Source organism: Centropristis striata, chromosome 3, assembly GCF_030273125.1.
Source record: "Centropristis striata isolate RG_2023a ecotype Rhode Island chromosome 3, C.striata_1.0, whole genome shotgun sequence".
NCBI lineage: Eukaryota > Metazoa > Chordata > Actinopteri > Perciformes > Serranidae > Centropristis > Centropristis striata.
In genome coordinates, this window is record NC_081519.1 from 24683621 (window position 1) to 24699118 (window position 15498).

A 15498-nucleotide genomic window follows, 5' to 3' on the forward strand; every position below is an offset into this window, starting at 1 on the left:
ATCTGATAGTCAATCTTTGTGTTGTCAGTAATCATTACGACTGTCTCTGCAGCAATCTACTGGTGATGTAACATTAGTTATCTGCATATGACTGTTCTGTTACATAACTTTAGATCATCATGTTTCACTGTACACACTGTAAAAAAAGATAAACAATAGCTACTTAATAAAAGTAAGGCAACAGACTGCACACAATATTATTTATTAAATCTAACTACGTTACAAGTTGAATTAATAACTTAACAGGAAGTGCCTGTCAATTAAAAACAAACTAATTCTATTGTGTTGGATTCATTCATAATTATCTTGATTTAGAATTACATACATATAATGATTATATTTAATGTGTTCAAAATAAGTAGATTCTATCTCAAACATTTTTATATTAAAGTTACTTAAACAACTGCCTCAAAATCAAGGACGCATTTATATTTAATACGTTTTATCAAATGTATTAAGTAAAATGAAATGACGACAGAATAATTTATTACAGTGGATAACATATGTAACAACAAGTATTTAGATCATTTACACATGCATTTATATTACTTCAAGCTGCACAAATCAAATGACTATATTATGAATGGATTAAGATTCAAAGATTCACACTACTCTTGATTTCTCCAAAGCTCCACTGAGTAACTTAGTGTCTTTCAGCTCATTGTTTTGGTTTTCTTGCCCACAAACTCTGCTGTCATCAATATAAACTCTGTCTCTGTGACGTGACCCATAGATTTCTGAGGAGTCATTGTCCTAGCAAAATTCAAAAATGGGCAAAAAGGTGGAGCTTGGGGGGCTGAGATGGGCTGAATGAAGCCTGGTTAGTGAAACATTCCATAATAACAGCACCACCTGTCACTCAAAGCAGGCATGCTCTTAATTATGCATCACTTTAAGCCGTAAGTTAATTTAAGTGGGTGAGTTATTTAAAATTCACAAAGGGGGAAAATAGCTTCAGGCCTAGAGACCAAAATAATTTTTTGTACCAGACTGTAAACATGTTTATTTCTGCTGTAAAGTTAGGCATTTTAACATGAGGGTCCATGGGGATTGACTCGCTTGTGGGGCCAGTCTCAAGTGGCCGTTCAAGGAACTGCAGTTTTTGGCACTACCATGTTACTTTTTCAGCCCCAGAGGTTGCGGATTGGTCATCAACATTGTTTCCAGCTAGCAGCTTAGAAAAACTGCGTGTTGCTGCTGACAAAATGGAGCATTTAGAAGAGATGGGTATTTTAGCAGTTGATAGATATATTATATTGTACCAAAAACATGACTAAATGCTAATGTTGCTTTGTAGTGGTAACTTTTCAAATCTCTTCATCATGGCATAGTTCTTACCCATAAAATATGCTATCAAAAGTGAAGGTTCTCTAAAGAAGAAGGCAATTTTCAGAGAGTTCTATAATTTATTAATTAATTGGATCATTATTACTGATGGATAGACATAACAGCAGCATTTTGATGTAGCAGTCTGAAGTACAAAGCAGCAACCTCTGGGCCTGAAAACTGAAGCCAATGTGGAAGTGCCATAAACTTGCATTCTTCCTAATGTCCAGCAGGAGGCGACTCCACTGGCTGAAAAAAAAGTCTGATTGTATAAAAATCTATTAGGAAATGAAATAACTTTTCACTTGATTCATAATGATTTGCATCAGTAAATATTTTCCAAATGAGCATATGGTCTTAATCGCTAGTTTCAAGTCGCTACAACTTATTTTATATCATAAAATTTCCAGTTGACACAACGTTTTCTTTGTAAAATGCAATAACTACAAAGGAACAAGTAACTCTTGAATACTGTAGTGGTGTAACATAAGCAATATAATTGATCTAAGTAAGACTGCATCAATAAAGTGTGCATGGAAAAAATTATTAGACCCCTGTTTTCATCAATTTCTTGTTCATTCTAATGCCTGGTACAACTAAAGGTACATTTGTTTGGACAAATATAATGATAACAACAAAGATAGCTGATAAGAGTTCATCAAGAGTTTCTTGATAATAGCCAAAATCATTATCAAGAAAATGTCTAGATATCAGCTCTTAAATCAAGCTCTTATCTATTAGCTATTTTTTTAACCAAATTCCAAAGAAGTTAGAACTCTGTGTAAAATGGAAACAAAAACTGAATGCTTCAAATTCAAAATGTAGTGATGAGTTTAAATATACAAAATCAAAAGTAAGTTATCAGTTTGACCATTAATTATCTTGTCTTTGTACTTTATTTTAATGTAGATTAATTGAATGTAGATTTAAAAAGATTTGTAAATGATTGCATTCTATTTTTAAAATGCTTTTCACAGTGTCCCAACTTTTTTGGAATCAAGGTGGTAATAGAATACATGCTTATATTCTTACAGTGATATACTTTATTCCTTCTCTTTTTCTTTCCTTCTTTCTTTCTTTGTGGCTCTCAGGAACACAAACAGCTTCATACATGATAAGGGCTCAATAAACTCTCCACACTCCCAGCACATTAGGTTGGCAGGTGTAAAGGGGAGGAAGCATCTGAAGGGGCTATAAACTTGAAAGGCCTTTCCTCTTCATGAGAGGAGTAAGAAGAGTTAACTAGGTGACTCTGTAAGAGACGGTGGTGTTGCGGGGGGGTTGGTGGTGTTGAAGGGGGAGGAAAGGAGGACGGGAAGCAGGAAGGGATGGGGGGGGGGGGGGGGGGGAGTGATACTTCTCTGGAAAATGTATTGGTCTAGTTGGAAAAACAGGTCCAAAAAAAAGAGAAGAGCAGGAAAATTTAGGGGTGAGGGGAACCGGAGCTTTGGCCTGTGGATGAACCCATCGGGGACTTTGCTTGGTGGGGTCATTCCAAGTTCAGGTCTTTCCCTCGCTGACTCTGCGAGAGCGGAGGAGCTGTCCATGGCTGAAGGGGCCTGCTCTTGACGGCCTCCAGCCCCTGCTGCGAGCCCCCCAGGGGCCCTGTAACACAAACCCATTTCCAGCAGGAGTTCTGTGGGGTGTGTGGAGAACGAGGGCATGCCCTGGGTAAACGGAGGTCATCCTGGGGGTGGGAGGGTGAGGAGAGCCACCTTCACCAATAAATATTTTCCTGACAGTCAGATGAAGGTTTGTTTTTAAAGCTCTCATCCCTGTGTGTCTTTGTAAAGGCTCGTGTTACTCTTCTCACTGGACACAGAAAAAGCTCTGCAATGTGAAAACAAATCTGTGCAGTCACAGAGAGAGAACACTCTGAAAGTGAAATCAAGTAATAGAAGAGAAATTGAAAGCACTTTATTTTTCTAGTTCCATAAATGTTACATAAAAAGCTCTTTATTGCTTGTTCAACTCTTCTTGACTTCAGAAATGATTGTTCATGAGTGAACTTAAAAAATACCATAAGTACCAGGTGGATGTGCTAACCGTGCAGATGGAGCAGAGGCTTATAAAGGCTTTTGAAAAAGACAAATGAGAGACAATCTATCATTTGACACTCACAGACCAAACAGCAAGTCAGGGGTGGCCAACTAATCAGGCAGTTTGCACAGGCAGCACAGCATGGGTCCTTTGAGTGGATAAGTGGTCCCTCCCATAATGTCAAGAGTAAAGCCTGTACCAGGGGTTAGGGAGAGGTTGGAAGGGAGTTAATGAGATGACTGGTGGGGTGATCAGCAACGAGAGGCTTGAAGACCTATGACACGGCACAAGACACACATTGATAGAGACGGAATACTTTCTAGATTTATGAAGTGTTTGTTTATTGTTGATCACACCAGGTGGCCACAGGGATGAACAAGTCAAACAGCGATCTGACAGAGACAGTTAGCCTGTTTTCACTTTTATTGTCAAACTACTTTTTACTGACAGATTATCTCCATTTTTTACTCCTCTCACAGTACAACTGTCAGTTAAGACTACAGGCCTGGGATAGCAAGTCATAGGCCAACATATGCACAACAAAACACACACTGAATCATCATATTTTCTGGGCTACAAGACCAAAATCAGTCAAGGCTATGTTGAAATGGCCCGTGACTCATTGACTGAGGAAAAAACACTGTAATGTTATCCAGAGCCGATCAAGTCAACATCAGGACTTCTGTTCTTTGCTTGGAGATGAAAAACAACCACTGAGATTCACTCCCAATGACTAATCTTATGACTGTGGTTGTATGAAGTATTTTTCTTAATAAATTGATTAATCCTCGCCTGATTCAGGCTTCAGACTGGAATTTCTTTGTAATAAAAATAGCTCAAAGAACTTTTCTTTTACCACCTCTGCAATATATTGAATCTTGCATTACATTCTGTCTGGCCATCTGGCCCTCTCAAGAGTGGGAAAGTATTTGGTGCAACTGCAATATGATGTGATCCACAGCATGAGGAGACTGGATCAAACACACAGCAACATAAAGACAGAGTTATTCTCAAAGAAAAACAAAAATAACTTTGTGGTGATGTAAAAACCAGACAAGGAGAGGCAGGAGGAGAGAAAAAGGTTGGAATAAAACTTCTTACAAATGGATGTAACATAAATTTACTGACTGAAACAAAACAGTAAAACCCATTAATGTTTGCATTCATGCATGGAACAACCATTCCCATGCCATAAGATTCTTATGCATTGAAAAGGTTGTTCAGTACTCCAGTAAACAGGACGAACCTTAGATACAATTTCCATCCTGCTCAGCTCATAGAAGCCCTTCACTCAGCTGTTCGCCAGGAAGCTCATTTTATGCGAGCAAGATTCAAAGTCAATAATAGAAAGTTAAATATAACTTGACAGTGTGCAAAACCAGTGGTGGAATGTAACTAAGTACATTTACTCAAGTACTGTACTTAAGTATCATTTAAGTATAATTTTGAGGTATGTAACTTTATACTTCTACTCCACTGAATTATGAGGCAATTACTGTATTTTTTACTCCACTACATTTAGCTGACAGCTTTAGTTACTTTCAACGTCAAGATTTAACATGAAAAACATGATTTTTTAAATTTAGAGTGATAAGACATTTTTGAAAAACGCTCCTTACATAAATGCATCAATAATAATAATAATCCAATAATACATTTGGAATAAACAATCTGAGTGGCTCCATTCTGCATAACGATACTTTTACTTTTGATACTTTAAGTACATTTTGATGTTGATACTTGTTGTTTGTACTTTTACTTCAGTAAGTTTTGAATACATGACTTTTACTTGTTGTTGAGTATTTCACAGTGTGGTATTAGTACTTTTACTCAAGTAAGAGATCTGAATCCTTTTTCCACCACTGTGCAAAACAATAAGACAAGCAACCTTTCCGGCCATGTCCGTGTCCCAAAAATAATCTTAAAGATTTTTGCAAACAAACATTACGCAATAAGTTCTGTAGGCTGCAGCCTGAATCAAGTTTCACAGCAAATGGGACGTCAGACGCTGAACAGTGGAAACCACCATGTTTAAAAACCTGTTAGCTGAGTAAACAACACACCACAGAACAAACAGACACAGAACGAAAATAATGGAAGAAAATATGGACAAATGGGCTGACAGTAAAGTCCAGTGTTTACTGAGCATATATACAACATCATTGAACTCATCAGTGATTCCCCTTATCTGATTGGTCCAAACACGCCATTTATATTAATCAGTTACTTATCATCATATCATCAACATTAAAATGTAAGCAGCACTTTAATATTGTAGTCGATTGAGGTTGATCTAATTTTACTTTAATGTAATATAATCCAGTTTTATTGTAAGAATGCATCATATTTTATAAACTGATCAGGTGTTTTGTATGAAAAAAATCTTAATCTAGAAAAGTAACTATAGCTGTTAAATAAATGTAGTAGAGTAAAAACTACAGTTTTTCCCTCTGTAATGTAGTGTAGTAGAAGTATACAGTCGCATAAAAAGGAAACAATCGAGCAAAGTACACATTTTGTTTAATTTCCTTTTAAATTGCGAGATTAACTCGTGTTTTTCTGGAAACCGCAACTTGTTAAGGAACATTTTATTATCCACAAAAGGAACTCCTTCCACGGGCTGATAAGGATGTTAGAGCGTCTGGTATTTAAAGACACTTTGTCTCCATTGGCAGGTCTGCAGGACCTGTCTCTCCAAGATGCCAGCAGACAGTTTCTGTCTTGTTGACAACAGTGTGATAGAAATAGAGAGAGAAGGGAAAGCAGGAGGGGTTGTGAAAAAACACAGCATGAAGGGAGAGATTGAGAGAAGTTGAGAGGAGAGGGAGGGCAGAGTAGAGAGGTGAAGGAGGGTGCAGGGGGAACAGAAAGGGGATGAGGGGAGAAGGGGAGAGGGAGAGAGGTGGGAGTGGGAGGAGGGGGTGGCTGTGCGTGAGTAGAGGACCTCCCCGTGAACTGTGCAGTCGCGAGCCGGGTCATTGGGGCGAGGTTGTCAGAGCGTGCCTGAAACAGTACACCCAGGGGTTCAGCCAGAGTTCACACACTCAGTGTGCAAGATCCATGTCCCTCAGTCAGCGCTCGCCAGCCGTACACCAGCATATACACAGCAACACAGAAAAACTCACGTCGTATCATTACACACGCATGCACAGGCGAGATCAAACGCAACAACAAACAAACACAGATGCACTTGCGAAACATACAGGATGTTTAAAATATAATCAATCTTCTGAGCAGGGGCGAAATGGGAATTTGCACACATGAGCAAACAATGAGAGTCACACACTGTTTCTACACGCACGGTGACATATTGTTTTCATATCAGGGCAAGCAAAGTTTGTCTAGAGGAGACGTATGCAAAATAAACATGCAGAAGGAAAAGTGAAAAGGCTCACCTCTCAGCTCAAACACAGTGAACCACTGAGATGGTAACTGATAGTGTCCATAGCCAGCAACAACACCAGCAACAGCACCAGTAACGTTGCAACACAGTGAGAAAGATTTTCTTTAATTCCAGTCAGTGTGGTTTAAATAGGAGAGGCCACTAAGCCAGAATCCCCTCTGTGTGACTGAGCTCTTTGTGGGAAAGCTGTCTGCTTTACTCCCATTGAAGACTGGTTGGCCCATTGTCAAACCCAGAGCTTGACCTGGTGTTGAACCCAATTGTCAAACTTGCAGTGTAGTGTGGGACCTTGGTGGGGGAGGAGAGGCACCAGAGTGTGGTTTAGCTGACTGAGGCAAGTGTTTGTCATCTCTCAGTCCCTGAAAGAGTTGGTAATGATTTCATATGCCTCAGCTAATGTAGTAAAAAGCTGTGAAAAGTGGAATTTCCCGTCAAAGCCTCTTTTCCATATAATTAATGTGGTGATTTAGGCCTTAAATACAGTATGTTCTCACATTTCATCGAAGCCCCTCCAGTCATGTGGTGACCACCCCAATCTCTCTCCCAATTCTCACGCTGGGGATAACTCAGTCCTGTGTGTCACATGAGGATTTGACAGACAGGCCCAGCTGTGGCAGTCAGGCGCCAGAGCACCACGCCCTCCGAGTCCAAGGCAGACAAGGCCCAAACCCAGAACAATTCAGTCTTTGTGGATCTACTGGAAACCATCAACTGCATCCAAATGACCGTAAGCTGTAGATACAAGCCAGATGTTGGAATTCCTCGGCTCAGTTCAATCTCAGTCCAGTCTGGCTCATCCAAGCCCGGCAGCAGAGCAGTGGCAGGGAAGGGGGCGGGTAGATCTGATCGTTCTGTTATATGAAACCCGCTGTAATCGAAGGGCTGACATGCGTTTCAGCCTGTCCATTTGACGTTTACAGTAGAACTGTCTAATTGAGAAATTGTGCAAAATTGCAGCTCTTTTATTAAGGGCTTTGTGACAATTGAAAACAGGTCGCTTTGCAGTTTTCATCATTTTGATGAAATGCTTTACAATGTACCAAACCCAGTCATGTCTCATGAGGGCAGCTGTGTTGCACATTAGTCTGTGTATGATTCCTCCTTTCAACCAAATTACCCCCAGATGCCCCCATCTAGATTAGTTATACTTTATGGAACGAGTTAAGAGAGCATTAACTGCTTTGCCACTCATAGCAGCCTGAATAAATAGCTGCTTGTCTGTGTGCGTTAGATAACTTCTTATGCAAAACAAGCACTCTGAAAACCAGATACAATAGTCGAAGCCTTGTGTAACACTTCTCTCCCCAAAGTATTTCCATCCTCATTTCAAAAGCAGCCTATCGTGTAATCAGGACCGAGAGGCTGCGATAAAATCTTGTAAGGTCGTCAGTGGTCCAAATCTGACATGCTTGCAGCGATCTGATGGGAGACTCATTTGTCCTTTTGCAGGCTAATTACAGCAGCCTGTGTGACCACCCCCCGCATTCACAGCCAACCTTTCACCTCTGAGGTGTTGAGCAGGCAATTACTCTTCTTGGCTTCTGTGTGAAGGGTACAAACACAAACTATACCTCTCCCTCTCCATCCCTCATTTCTCTCTCTTTCTCGGAGTATTCATAGCACTTGGACAACATACAAGTGCAATATAAACACACTCACCCATCTTTAGGTTCAGTAGCGTGTCATGCGTAGGAGGATTGCTGCTGTGTTTTCGCCTCCCACACCCTCTATGCTCTCTTTTACCTGATCCCTGTGTGGATGTTGTCCTTAAAGATGTCTCAGACTCAAGAACGTTAAAAATATGTCTTACAGCTTCTGTTTGTAGTGATCAGCTTCAAGAGAAAATGACACCTAGTTGGAATTCGCACAGTAATGTGATTGCAATGATTTGCAGATGCCATTCACCTGTTTGATGTGAGCCTGAGATGCAAAGGCTGAGGGCATAATTAAGGACAATTCCCACCCCGGACAATCACTTTTTGGAACTGTTGCCATCAGGCAGAAGATACAGAGCCATAAAAACAAGGACAAACAGGTTCAAGAAGAGTTTTTATCCAACTGCAGTACAAAGAATTAACCAACACAAAAAAATTGTTTTGTGATCGTGGTTGTGCAATAACTAACAGAATGTCGGTATGAATGCTGCTTTTATTTATTTTTAAGTTTTATCTATTTTTTATTACCTTCTGGCATTTTAGCTATTTTATATATTTTAGGGATTATATTTATTTTCATGGAATTGAAAACTGGAGAGCGTGTTTTCTAATCTCATTATACTGGTGACAGTGACAAATAAAGATCTACCTAAATGTATGCATGGAAAGCATAAAAACAGTATAATGAGGGACCAATATGTCTTCGGACCTCTGTGGCAAAAAGTGCATGTTTCACGCTAATAAAGCCAAGAAGGAGGGAAAATTGTGCTCCTGCGATGTGAGGTTTCTGAGTGTGATTTTTGCTCAGACCTATAACTAAACCCCATGCTGACTCAATCGTTTAGAAAAGTGCTTTTAAGCTCTCCTGCGCTGCTTGATAACCCACATCCTCTCCTCAAAACCCTCAGTAACAGCTCTCCAGAGGGATGCTTTCATCCTGACGCACACTATGTGTTTGGTCTGTTTCCATTTAGCTAAGTTCAGGTGTAGTTCACAGAGGCCGCCAGCTCTGGTCATGTGACTTGCATACAGGCTGTGGGCTCGAGGAGGCCTTTTTTTGTGTAATAAAGCCCTGTGATAGATCGAGATGCTTCTGTGCCAAAAGAACTCTACAAGAGCATCTTAACTGTCAGCTATTTTACATAAGCCAAGAAAATATGCTTGATATTTCATCTATTTTTATTCCTGTCGGTCTTATCAGTGTGTCTGTGGTTTAGTGAGAGTTTGTGACCTGCAGATCTCATGTCTCTTCTTGTCATGGTGAGAGCAATGGCATGCTAAAAAGCTTGTATAACCTTTTGAAATCTGCTCTGTGGATGAGGGTGCTGAGAGGACGTTGCCCTCTATCTGACCCACATCTGATTCACCTTGAGCAAGGCAGGCTGCTGGCAACAGACACCAAACCACAGAGTTCACTCGTGCTGCGACACTGTTGCGTAATCTATGAGGAAGCTGCCCTGTAATAAATAAATCTGGATGAGGCGGACCATCTGGGAACAACATTTTTCAGCAGAGCTCTCCTGACGTGATGCCTAGTGGGCTTTATAAATATCCTGAGCCCATCCGCGCAATGTGAACTGTGTTTCACCCTCCCACACCCTTCCCCTTTGAGTGTTTGCCTTCTGCTCGCAGTGAAAAGCAGGCTTTACTTTGCTTTGTTTGTCCCTCAGCGCTTACCTCCCACTTTCTCCCTGTTAACTGTCAGTGCTCAAAAGCAGAACACTGGAAACCACATGTGAAACAGAACTCTCTTGGCTTCACAATGTAGGTAAATGACCCAGAGGGAATTTTTTCTGTCATATGGAACCACGGGAAGATCAGAAGTAAAGTTGCCATTTCTATCCTTTTGGAATCTGTCGTAGCTGCCACAACAGGAACTATGTATGCATGGAACTGTTCATTTCAAAATTGCGAACTGGAAAAGCAGACCATTATCTTTTTCAAACAAATTACTACAAGTGAGCCAGCTTTCCAGTAGTGCTGAGCACCACGTTGCTCTGATCTGGTGTAGTTCCTAATCATATCTGGTGGCATGATATGATGTTCCAGAAACAAACCTTAATGAACAACAGGCGATAGCAGAGACAAAGTTTTCTATGTAGCTCCAAAACCCTTTCTCCACGAAGATCACCATATAGATATTCTGTGCTTCTCTGCACACTCTGGAGAAAGGACTGTGCAGATATGGCTGGCAGCCAGTGATGAATAGAATTTATGGAGAGTTATGCCCTGACTACCAAGTGTTTGACCTTGTGTTGTAGAACTACAGCCCCATCCAGCTAATACATATGTATGGTGCATCTACCTGTAAGGGCTGCATTCTTTAAATAGCCAACTGTGGCTGAAGTGATTGAATATTTCATCGTCGCATTAAACAAGATGAAAATGCTTCAAGTTGTTTGTTTCAAAATCATCTGTGCTGTGTTTCTTTGTCCCATTCGCTGCCAAGTGCCTGTATGAATGTGCAAAGCATCAAATCATTCCTGCAGACAGACACATGCGGGCCATATTAGATAATTAACAACCTCATTCATTAATAAATTGCAGCTAATTCCCTACATTTATCTACTGTGTGTGTGTGTGTGTGTGTGTGTGTGTGTTTAAGGACTGACACCCTCTGAGCTTGCTGCTCCCTCTGACCTTTAACACCACAGTGTATAATAACTCTTACAGTTTGACAGGTCAACTGAGGCGTCACGGCTGGCCCCTTGCTGTGGGTTAGGGCTGAGCCTTTTTATCATACTACCCACCCTGTGATGGATGAACCCAGGAACAAACTGGCGAGAGGGCTCACAGCATTGTTCAGAGAAAGCGGATAAGGCGTTGTAACAAATAACACCTCGCTGAACTCCACTCCACCACCTTCCTGTTGCCCCTGGCTTCAGGCTCATTCAACTATTGGCTTCGGGCAGCGTTGGCTGGTCCTCACAGCACAGACGTATTGGGTTTACTGCAGGTAATAGTCCACTGCTCACATAGCCAGTTTATAAAAGCACTCGTCTTGAGTGTGTTAGTGCAAAGTGAGGTGATATCCATTTGGAGTTTTAGTGCAAAATGTGACAAATTTTTACACTCCAAAATGGACAGAAACTGCAGTATCTTTTTTTAAAGGATAGTAGTAGACAAGCAGTTTCTATATTTTACACATATCAAATGAATGTGAAGTGAAAATGGCTATGAGGTGTTTTTGGAAACACATTTATCAAATGCAGCAGAGCCATATTAAGCTTCAAAGTCACAGTGAACCATCTGCCAGGAAACTGGGAGTCACAGGATCTGTAAGTGTATGTGATGTGAATAACGACAGAACCCTGCACTGGCTGAGGTTTTACATGCGTTCAGCATCACCGCACAACAAGCCAAATGGACTCCAGATCCGGGCGCCTATAATATATTTAATGGATCATTGGAGGCTGACTTTCCAAGCCCCTGTGTTGGGATTACCAATGCTTGGACAGCATATAGGAAAAATACACTCAGGTTTGTTGCTCTCCTTTGAAGTATAGATGAGGGGGATTCAATACCAAAGGTGCAGGAAGGGGTAATGATGACTAATAAACATTTAAGATAATCTTGCATAAACATATTTGTGGTCAGCATCAAGGGTGATGATTCAATTCACTGCACAGGCTTTTCAAATTAACCACAGTGCAAGAAAATGCTTGTAGGCTTATAATCGCATGTTTTAGGACCACAGTACAGTCCGAAATAAAAGTGAAATGTCCAGCAGAGACACCTGGGAATGTGTTCACAGCTGAGACAGCTCCACTCTCTGATTTCTCCCCATGTGACCGAAACCTTAAGTCCTCTGCTTCCACCTGCGCCTGGTCAGTCACCCTGGAGCTGAGCGCCTTGAGCAGGGAAAGGGCTTTGATTTATTCAGTATTTGGCTAACCTTGCTCTGAACCTTCCCCATGAGATTTCCAACCATTTTAGCCCTCCTCTTCCAGCATACGTGAACTACATGCCTCCTCGACCCAGTTCCATCCCAACATGCTTCGTCTCTCTCTGCTTTCGCAACAGCTCACTCACAGAATGAGAAACAGGCCCTTGAAGGAGGCTCGGGTTCGCTCTCGGCAGAGCCCGTCCCCCCCACCACCTCCCCACCCAGTGCGGGTCACCTACTGATCACAATGTGCGGCCCTATCGTGAGTGCACAGGAGGGCATTTATGGTTCGCTGGGATTCAAATGAATGTTTATGAGGCTTGTCTGGCAGCCAAAGGGCAGGCACTATCCCAGCTTTTACAGCCACTCTCATGGGTTCGCCTTTGGTTGTGTGTTCCTGCTTTGACTTGTGCTCAGATATGGGGTGTCTCTCTGTGTGTGTCTGGATCTGTGATCCCCATATCCCCTCATGTGTTTATTACTGGGGGGTTGAAGTGTTACTTTCAAGCTGGCCAGAGAAAAATTCTTTATGTTTGTACTCTGTGTGTGCTTGTCTCACAAAGCCTCAAGACCACATGGAGTTTGCTTGTCTTTCAAGTTTAAACACATTTTACTTGTGTCTCTGCTTACTGCCTGGTTCAACAATCTTCGATGTTAAGCAGAAAATCTGCATCTATTGTCATGTCACACATATTCTCTTTCACGTTAAACAGTATTGGCTTCATGATTAACCTCGCAGCGAGAAAGGAAACAGCATGGCCTGCAGATAAGCAAAATTTTGCGCTCTGCTGCATTTTCAGTGAACATTGCTCTTTGCTCCGATCTAAATATACTAGTTACAGGCTCAGGAGGAACAATCAGAGCATCTCAGTGAGCAAACGGAAGGAATGAAATGATGAGGTCTGTAGATAATAAGGGGGTGCTTTGTGTGTTCTTATGACAAGTCAACACATTACTCACACTCTCTATTTGATGTGAAAGAAAATGCTTTTTATCAGATAACAGTAACTGACATTTTATGGTGGTGTAAAAGAGAATAGTGGCACTTTCAGTATCATTTATTTCAGTCATCTTACCAAATGCAATCTCATATACTGCAGTGTTATTTCAGGCTGTGGTAATTCTTGTACAGTTGGGGTTTTTTTGTATATTAATTTAAGCATTCGACATAATAGGAAGTTTCAGCTAGTTAGAAAAAGTCAAACACAGGCTTCCCATGAGGGAAAAATGCAGCAGTACTTTCATTTTTCCCCTCAGCTCTTTCTTTTATTGCGATAAACCTCAATGTGGTCAGATTTTAGAATCATCTCATTAAACATTAATGAGTTCCGATACACTGTCTGCCATCTGCGAGGTTAAAAAAAGAGCAAAAAGCCCCTTTAAACTTATTAGTTGTTTTATTGCAGCTCATGATCCCTAATGGTCTGGTGTTTTTGTGGAGCACTATAACTTGAACTTTTCATTTTGCTTCCATTTAGGCTCTTTGCTGGTCTCGCTTTTGCTTGTTACAAAGGCCTTCATGCTCGGGACAGCTTACAATTCTCAGAATTACAGGTGTCACACATAACAGCAAGGACAACAGATATCTGGTGAATACAGACATTTGGAGAAAACTATAGTACACACACTCACCGTTCAGTCACTTCTTAACCTGTTGTGTAACTGATGTTCCATTGTTGGAGAAAAACATATTGCCTTGGTGCCTCTGGTGTGTCTGAGGTTGCAAAAGCTCTGATCAAAGTTCAAGTAGTCCTTGACAAACAAGCACATAAACACCACACTAGCAGGCCACCAAGATGTTGCCCCAATGTATGTTTGAGTGCAGCAACAACAGCCCAGTGCAACACTGATCAATGCAATAACCTTCAAAAGGTCTGTTTACTCGCCTCGGTGAGCCTTTCACAGAAAGTCTGTGGAACAAATACATGCAGTTTTTAGGGCTGGGTGATAACTATGCATAGTGGGAGGCAGCTGTGAGAAATGCTCATGCCTCAGACGTGGATGTTATAATCAAAATGTTGTGTTTTAATGTGATAATCTTTAAGATGTCTATCACTGAATGATAACACAATGGTGATTCGGTCTGTGGCCCGCTGATGAAAGCTGTTGCATTTGCAGTATTATGAACAGTTTGTCTGTGGCAATGTTCCAGAGAAAAATCACAAGTGGCGACACTGTTTGGATCTCTTCGAAATCACACCCGCAATTACTGCTTATCGTCAAAGTTGCTGCCAAGGAGAACAAACGAGACGTCTTTCAGATTGTAACTTTGTTTGCCCCTATATTCTCAACAAATACAATCTCATTCAACATGTATGAAATATAAAGTCTACAGGAAAATATGAGCAGAGTAGGAAGACATCTACCCTGAGGCTTTCCTGTAGCATACAACCCAACCCTCTAAACCTTCAAACTCCATCCTCACACTCATTTTGGCCAATATGCATATTTCACCCAATCTTGCTGAGAGTTAAACAAGAAGATCAATACCCTTCGACAAAGCCAGGCTAGCGGTTTCACCCTGCTGTGAAGTATTTATGCTAAGCTAAGCAGCAGCTAGCTGTAGCTTCATCTTTATTGTACAGACATGAGAGTGGTTTCAATATTCTTGTCTAACTCTGGGCCTGAATGCAAATAACCACATTTCCCAAATGTCAGGCTGTTCCAAAGATATTCTTTAGTTCATTTTAATTCAGTTCACACAATCTGAAATCACAGTCAGTTTCTCCTCTTTGGTTAAAAGTTCTCATCAGTTACTGTCGTGTTAGATCAGAAGCTTCTTGCAAATTTCCCATCGAGACAGACCATGTCCAAGTTCTTTTGACAATCTTTTGGTAATTCAGCTACAAGTGTGGCTCTCCCTGATTTTAATACCTCCTTTTTCTAGTTCTTGAATAATATCCTCAATCAAAGACTCGTTGATATATCTCATGCATTGTGAATTTATGCAGCTCTCTCCCTCCGTTTTGAGCTAAAGCCTTGGAACATGCTCACATTCACAGGCAATAAAGCAAAAGAGGCTCCATGTTGTCCCTTTTTTGTGCTGGAATATTAGCCTCTGGGGTTTCGCTAATGCAAATCACATTTATATGATCTACTGCAACAAATGTGTAGCAGTTGGAGACAAGAGTGCATGAGAGCTAACAAAACGAAATCCCATGTACTGTCATATGTTCATTTAACTTTAA